This window comes from Urocampus carinirostris, chromosome 2 (assembly GCF_059441175.1).
Source record: "Urocampus carinirostris isolate Australia breed hairy pipefish chromosome 2, RoL_Ucar_1.0, whole genome shotgun sequence".
Lineage (NCBI taxonomy): Eukaryota > Metazoa > Chordata > Actinopteri > Syngnathiformes > Syngnathidae > Urocampus > Urocampus carinirostris.
This window is the reverse complement of record NC_142350.1, coordinates 19,759,573-19,768,135: the sequence shown is the minus strand read 5'-3', so window position 1 is coordinate 19,768,135 and position 8,563 is coordinate 19,759,573. Positions and strand designations below refer to the sequence as shown.

The window sequence follows — 8,563 nt, the reverse complement described above, 5'->3', positions numbered from 1 at the left end:
TGTGGTGTGCCTTGGGCAAGTACATCCTGGTGGCGCCCGTCCCTCTCCAGGCCAAAAAACTTAAAAAAAAAATAATCAAATATCTTCTAAACTTTCAAGAAGCATCTAAAATGTGTTTTTGTTAAAGAGCCTTTGTTAATGACCCTTTTATATGTCACAAAAGCAAGGGATTTAACATGACATCATTGTTTTTGAACAAAATTATGAAAGCCACAAGTAGTACTCTAAATTTCAGAATAAAATCGTTTTTTTCGCAGTGATTTAGAATCAAGTATCTGTATTGACACCTGCCGCCTGTCAATGCCGAAGTCCAGCTCCTCCCTGAAGACCAGGATGCCACTTCACAACGGAAAAAGGCGGCGACCAGACATCGAAAGTGCTGTATCGGAGTCCGATCAGAATGCTTCTCCTGCTATTGGTAACCATGGAAACCATTACTCTCTGTTTCTTGTAACGGAGCAAATTCCTACTTGGAAAAAAGCCTGTTGAGGGATGAGCACAAAAGTGGAAAAAAATAGGTAAAAAAATTTTTAAAAATCCATGCCAATATTTGGAAAACTTTGAAAAATACAATTGAATAACTATGAAATTAGTCAGATAATAGTGTGTCAGACCCATGGGCCCTGCAATGGAAAATCCAAAGCAAGGATAAACAACATTTTGAATTCACGGCAATGTATATGGTGATGAGTCAAATCCATTTTTGGTGCAGTAAATATAGAAAGTGTTATCTTGGTGTTGCACGATTTGCCCTGGCGACGCCCAAAGGTGGCCACTGTCTCCCACTGAGTTTGATAATCAAATGTAATAAACACAGATGCCTTATTTTTTTCATGATATAATTGACACTGGCCAGAAACTACTATGTCCCTATATTAACACAAATTTGCCATACTAATGGGATGGTTGAAGAGAAGAATGAAAATTTGTCAACCGGAGGATGACACGACCAAGTCTTTTTTAAAAACGAGGCTGGAAATTCGCTTAGCACCTGAACACAACAGTCTAGGGGTCTAGTCTGAAATGAATGCCATTTTTGTATATTACCCCTGGAGGCAAAGACGCTATTGCGCATGAGCGACTCTCAACAGAGATTGTAATCAATTTGGATGCCTCACTCTGTTGGGAAATCGTGTTTAGCCAAAATTGACGACAGTAGAATTCATCTGCGACTAATTCCATTATCGATTTCGTTGGATAACGTTGATTAAGTGTTGTATTCATTCATTATTGAAGCCTAACTGTAGCTGCATTTTTTTCTCTCTCTCGCTCTTTTTTTCTGTCTTTCTGTTTCCCACTTTGTCACTCTCGCTCTCTCCCTCCCTCTTTGTCTCTATTTCTGTCATTCTTATCCAGCTCTCTTTTTTCTCTGTTTCTCTTTCTCTGACTCTCTTTCTTTTTCTCTCTTTCTCCCTTTGTCTCTCTTTCTCTTTGTCTCTGTCTCTGTCTCTCTCTCTCTCCTTCACTTTTTCTCTTCCTCTAATTTTGTACCCGCTAATTTCCTGATTAAGACTTGATTATGGCTTGACTTGACTTAAAGGGACAGTGTGTATTGTGTAGTGCCTCCAATCGAAAAAAAAACCTAATCAGTTGTAAAAGTACATTTTAAATTACTCATAGGTTAAGGAATTCGAATTTATTTTACATCACATGAGCCTCTCCCAAAGGGAGCTGACCTACAGTAATTGTACACCATCTTGCTGCTACAGGTACACTCAAAAACCTCAAAAAGGCCAGGCAAAAATAGAAAGTAACATGGGGGTTTTTGGTTACTTTGGGTGTCCAAGATTTGTATTTTTCCTTGTGCTTTTTAGCACTTGTTTTCGGTTGCACTGCACCATTCAGCAATATCTGGTGATCAAATAAAACATACTGTCTGTTTAGAGGTAGGGTATGCAGTTTAAGGTGTCCTTAATAAGTTGAAAGTTATTTTTTTTCTCGATTAAGTATGCGTCAACAATGCCCAGCCGAGTTCAAATAGCCCTCATGCTTTATTTTTCAATTGCGCCTATCTGCTTTTATCTTACTTTTGTCAGGTCTGTTCGGGGCAGAACAAACCCCCCCAAAAGATGAAAAGAGTAGAGTTAATTTACTCGCGTCTTAGAAATGGATGGAAATCATGTCTTACTCTGTCGCCATCTCTTGGCTGAAAGTCATGACTGCAGCCTCAATTTTTTCAAACGCAGCATCCGGGAAACTCTTTATTTAATAATTTCATTTACAATATTTCTCAGAATTTAATTGTATTTTACTTTCAAGACTTAATACCACGTGTTTATAAATTAAACATTTTAATGGCCACAATAATTAAAACGTTATCATGAAAATGTGACGCCTAGAAATATGTGTGGTCACAAATTTCGAATTTATTATTTTTTAAGGGTCACAATTAGATTTATATATATAATTAGTATTGTGATTCGATATAATTGATGATTGTGATTTATTTATTAAAAAAACAAGCAAATTAAATTATACACTTTTGGGACAATAAACCATGTATAATGTTCAAACAATGCACATCATGTGATATGTTTATGCCATAAAAGATGTGGGCAAACTATGGCCCGGGGCCACATGCAGTCCGACAGGCTTTTTCATTCGGCAGGCAACAAAACTTGCAGACAGTTTTGGTCATGTCTAGTCCTGGCTCCTAGGAACCTGTATAAATTCCAAAATGTGTCCATACTTTGGATTTAAAATGTAAGGCAGCCGGCCTTTTGGCCATTTTCTATCTACGTTTGCTATCCCGCATTTTTACGCACAAGCTATGACGTCACAAGAATTGATTCCGGGGTTAAACGTCCATTTTGAAAATTACGATTTGAACACAAATCCATTTTTAATCCAACCACTATTATTTTTGTGTTGTTGGTATGAGAGACGAGCCCTTTTGGTGTGTTTTCTTTTTAGTATCAGAGTGTAGGTCGCAAATTTGACCACAAGAGGGAGTATCCCCCCCTTCCTCGCGCGCATGGTATCCTCAGACCGCGATCAGCTGTCATTGCAAATACGACGTCACTCTTAACTCTTCTTTATCCTGCAAAAAAACAGGTTAGTAAAGTGTTTCACACAGGGGAATTTAAGTTACAAACACTCATAAAAAAAGTCAAATACCTAAATTAGGTTTTGGACGTGAAAATTGCAAGGTGAACAGTGTGAAGTGAAAAAGAAGTCTCTTTGTAATAGAAAGCAACACAAAATGGCAGTTTGGCGATTTCTTTAGGTTTTGTAAGGCTCCTAGGCATTTTATTTTATTTCTGTTTTGTGTCTAAATTTACGTTTGAAAAGCTGTAAGAAATAAATTAACGTTTAAGTGTAATGTGAGTTATGTCTTTTTGTTTTTGAGCTCATGTTTATGCTAACTACTGATATCCATGTTTCATTTGTGTAAATGTGTTCAGATGGGCTGTATTATTAAAAAATAAATGCAAATGTCCCCAACTACGAATATTTAAAAAAATGCCTCTTTATATATTAGTTCGTGTATTTTGATTGTACGGTAATTGCAGTAAATATCCGTTTTGAAAGAAAGACGTTTATTTAGCACTGAGCGGCGATAAATAATACACACTATCCCTTTAATTTAAAAAACGACAATGCACTCTTCGTATGCGCTGTTGGCGGGCACCAAGCAATGACAACATTCTCAATGCAGTCTCTACCCACAGCTGTAGTACCGCAAGTGTCCTGCTGATGTCTCTATGGTGTTCGTCATCTATCAGACATGTCATTTTCTTATTTTAAACAAAATTGCAGTATTTGGTTGAAAGGGGAAAAATTTAATTGAGATTGAAGACATAATTTGTTATGACTTGTTATAACATGACTTGTTAACCTGACTGCCCATCTTGCACATCTGGTTAGCGTCTCTTCTTGCACTATCGGCACTATGGTAAATAACACAATACAGCTTTATTTATATCTGTACACTGAAGGACACTGAGGGAAACTGTGGGAGTCAGATCCATCGACATTTCGTTCTGTATACACGTGTACTAGAATGACAATAAAGTAGATCTGAATCTGAATCTGAATCTGAATAATTGCTTAACATTTGAGATTGCAAGTAATGTATCAGCTCCAAAAAATGTCGACGCCCAACGTGGGGCTCGAACCCACGACCCTGAGATTAAGAGTCTCATGCTCTACCGACTGAGCTAGCCGGGCGATGTGGTAAGACGTCTCAACAGCTTACTTCATCGCAAAACCCCTGTGCCGTTGTTGACAATTTTTGGTGTAAAAAGGATTTGAAAAAACTAATACACCATTTCTTTCTCTCCTCTGTTTCTTTCTTTTCCCTTGCTTCTTTTCTTTCTCTTTTTTTCCCTCTTCTCTCTTTTTTTGATTTTGTTTTATCTTTCTCATCTTTTCTATACAGTGGGACCTCGCTACTTCGCGGTTCGACGTTCGTGGATTCAGAGCTTCGTGGTCTGCAATGGTAAAAAAAAAAAAAAAATTCCAATTTTTTATTTTATTTATTATTTCCCCCTCGGCCGACCACCCTAGCGCGGCGCACCGTTCTCGTTTCCCGGTGTTGTGCCCAAATCCGACTCCCGTACAGAATCCTCCCCCCCTCGCGTGAACGCGCATTCTGCTGCGCTTCCGACAAAAGCGATCGTATTCTATATAATACGCTTATTCAAACCATAAAGCGAGCTAATTAAAATAATTGGGCGATCATAGTCTATATAATGCGTTTATTTAAACAATAAAGCGCGATCGTATTCTACAAAATGCGTTTGTTAACGCGGATGAAAAAGTCACCAACGTCACGTCTCCCGTTCGGGCCGCGATGGCTCTACATGGCGCTACACGGCCCTCGATGGGGGGGAAATGGGTAGGGGGGACCTGTGGGGGTTAGGGGGCGGTGAAGCGGAAGTCGCGTGGACCCAGCAGTGGCAGCCGTGGGCTACCAGTACACTCAGTACGGCCAGAGTAAGTCGAGAGCCTTCCCGGCTTAGCATGGTGCTCGTGGCGCACGTTAAAGCTCGTGTTTGCTGACGGGATCTCAAAGACTATTATGCATTACGGCGGTGAAGCGGAAGCCGCACCAAAACCGCGCGCTCGGTGTTGTGCCCAAATCCGACTCCCGTAAAAAATCCTCCCCCCTTCGCGTGAACGCGTATTCTGCTGCGCTTCCGACAGGACGTCGCGGTGTCGTGCGTATCGCGCCCGAAAGTACCCGCACCGCGGGCTAGGGGCTCGCTCGCGAATAATAAGGATATTCGGTGCAGATAAAGAGATGAGATGAGATTTTTTTTTTAAAGGGGCGTCGCTACTTCGCAGATTTTCCATTTTTCCGGTGGTTTTGCTCCCCATTAATCGGGTCTAAAAAATAATAATTAAAAAAAAAAAAATAAGAATTTTTTTTTGAAGGTGCGCCGCTACTTCGCGGATTTTCACTTATCGCGGGTGGTTTTGGTCCCCATTAACCGCGATAACCGAGGTCTTACTGTATCTCCTTTTGTCTTTCTCGATCTGAGAAAACTAATGCACCATTTCGCTCAATATTCATCGAACAAACTGCTTTGTTTTCATTGTTTTCCATTCACAGTAGCCAATCAAACTATTCTGTGCCATCATTTGAATTCCAGCTTATTTTGTTATTATTTTGAACGTCAAAGATGTCATATTTAGTGATAATGTACTTTATATGATATAGTGGTTTTAACTTTTACAATGAATTCAACTTGACGTATTTGAAATCTGAATTTCAACCAAAATCATCCTTTTTATATATATATGTGAAAATAGAAATAGTTACAATAACGAGTGAAAAAAAAAGGGAACAATTTACCTGCAATGAGCAACAAAACATACACACACCATGCGATTAGCACCTCAGCTGGTTCTCAACATTTATGAGGGAAATTAGCATTTCAGTAGAGTACAACGTACGGCAAAAGTAACATAAATGGCGACAGAAACAAAACAAAAATAAATCCAAGCAGATTGACAACATCAACGACATTACTGTGTATGTTGCGAGATCATTGAACTTTTTGCGTAGCACCAAAAGATCGTGGCTTAATGTTAGCAGCGGGCTGGAGACTGCTAACAATATCTGCATTCCGGTCATAAAATCAGAGGCTAAACTAAACCTTACCCCATACCAGCAGGTGGCACTGTTGCACTCGTCATTGCAGGACACTTATACACAAACTATACAAACATATTTCAGCAGGAATTTCAACAAAACAAAAGTTATTATTACACCCGTTACACTGATAATGACAATAAACTCAAAAATGAAGGCTACTTAGTTTGTTGATCGTTTTTTTTCCATAATCACCTTTATTATCATTGTGTTGCTACAATGAAATTAGAGTTTCATTCCACTTGGCAAAATATACAAATATGAAATAAAATAAATATAAAGTATTCACCTTTAATGTAAAAGTTGTATACGTAGCCATAATACAATACAACTTTTACTTATATCTGTACATTCGAGGAAACTGTGCGGGTCAGATGTATCGACATTTCGTTCTGTATACACGTGTACTAGAATGACAATAAAGTAGATCTGAATCTGAATCTGAATCTGAAAATATTCACATCTCAAATAAAAATTATACACAACCAGGACCCAGCACTTAAAACTGTGTTCAACGTGTCCTATGTGTGCTTGTGGGTTAGTATGTTGATAACTTTGGGGAAGAACCTATCGCTAATTCTGTTTGTTCCGGCCTTGTGGGATGGGAAATGTTCGAATAAGCGGTGTAAGCAATCCTTCAGGATGTCTTTAGCTCTGCAGAATTGTTGGGAATTAATATCCAAATGTACCGTTTACCAAATTGTTCAAATTAGTTATCTGACTCCATTAACCAAACACAACCCACATTCACCCAACAATTTATGCGCGCTCGTTTCTTGAGGGAAAAGATGAACAAGAAAGCCGACATTTTCACACGGGGGCAGATCTAATTTCATTAACAATTTAACTAAATGTACTCCATCGAAAACGGACGAATTTGTGTCGTTGGCGTCTGTGGGAAGCCTTTTTCTCAAGTCCTTTAGCTCTCTCCTATTGGCCATCTTCTCTCCGCATAATGGTGTGCCGACTCCTCCCTTGGGCATGTCAAGGAAGCGCCCCCTGTGCTTCACCATCTCGTCGAAGAGCGTCGCGGTGTCTGGAATACTCAAAACAACACCGAGCGTTTCTACGTCATCAGGGCCTTTCTGCGTCTGGATGTGCTGATTATCTTATCAACCTTACGTGCCGTTCTCGCCGTTCCTGTCAACAACATTTCCCACCAGGGTGCCCTGACATCGCACCACAGCCCAGCCAGTGAATATATTTTGCATTAAATGTAATCTGTATTCGATCGTATAAAATCCTTTATGGTCAAATGTATACGATCCTTCAAGAGGTAGCGAGAGTTTTCAATTTCCTCCAGTCCGGGCATGGGGCAGCCGCTGATCTCTTGTGGTGTGTTTATGATCCTCTGCAGGGCTTTCCTGTCCGCTGAAGAGCATCCTGCATACCACGGCATGATGCAGTATGTTAGGATGCTCTCTATGGTAGTCTATTTCATGTTGTCAAGAGATGATGAAATACATCGGCAATGTAAACTACTGTATACCGGAACAACCACTAATTCCTCATATTTATATTCTCACATGACTTTTTCAAACTGCTGAACTGACCCGTCCGTCAAACGTGAGAGAGTTGCATATAAACAAACACCCCGGCGACAATATTCTAATCACTGCTGTGTTTGTCTGGTGCTCTCCTTGAGGCATTAACATCTGAAAGACACTCCATCCTGTGAACTTATTTGAACTCTGACCCTTTCCTCTGTGTGTTGCAGACAAAAAGGAGTAGAGACAGAAGGAGAAAGAGAGGGAGAGAGAGAGAGAGAGAAAGAGAGCGATAGAAAGAGAGTGCAACAGCAGCTGGCATTGATGGAGCACTCCCAGTCTGTTTTCACCACCTAGACCAGTATCAGGAGCTGGCGACTCTGGTCCACGTCGAGCTGTTGCGTCTGCTCACAAACGACAGAGAGAGTGGGACTAAGTAGTCATTACAAGTGTTTTCCCCTAAATTATGCACAGTTCTACGCCCCTCGTCGCACACTAGGCCTATTTTAAACGCATTACAGGAGCAGACACATTAAAACTGCAGACAATCAAATAACAGTTATTATAATAAATCGTTAAGATGTGACACAAATTTAGAATTCCTGAGATTTAGTTTTGGATACACTTTTGGCGTTATTCTTAATCCCTATGAAACTTTCGGAAAACAGTGATAATTTGCTACCATACTGAAGGACTTTACTATTTATTAACACATTTGCCAACTTTGAAAAAAGAATTACTATTTGATCACTTTTCTCCGTTTTATTTCTTATAATTGTTTTTATACACACCAGTTAAGCTTAAATGAATTGGCTTCTGGATAAATGTGCCTAAAAAACTGCTGGTTCTTATTATTATTATTGAGGGATAGTTTTGATATCTGAAAACCAGAAATAAAGTTAATGACTTATCTGTACCAAATTTTATGGACTATAAGGCGCACCCAGAAACCCCAAATTGGCCTGAAATTTGAAAG

At 39.5% G+C, this 8,563-nt stretch overlaps 1 long non-coding RNA gene and 1 other non-coding gene across 2 annotated transcripts; one reads left to right on the top strand and one right to left on the bottom strand.

The window, feature by feature from the left end:
- Window positions 1–222: 222 nt before the first annotated feature.
- On the top strand, window positions 223–8,563 carry LOC148371289 (uncharacterized). The gene is made up of 3 exons (XR_015849793.1): window positions 223–418; window positions 4,382–4,441; window positions 7,818–8,563. It is a non-coding gene; the product is annotated as an uncharacterized LOC148371289 (long non-coding RNA).
- On the bottom strand, window positions 4,098–4,170 carry trnak-cuu (transfer RNA lysine (anticodon CUU)). Its single transcript has one exon. It is a non-coding gene; the product is annotated as a tRNA-Lys (tRNA).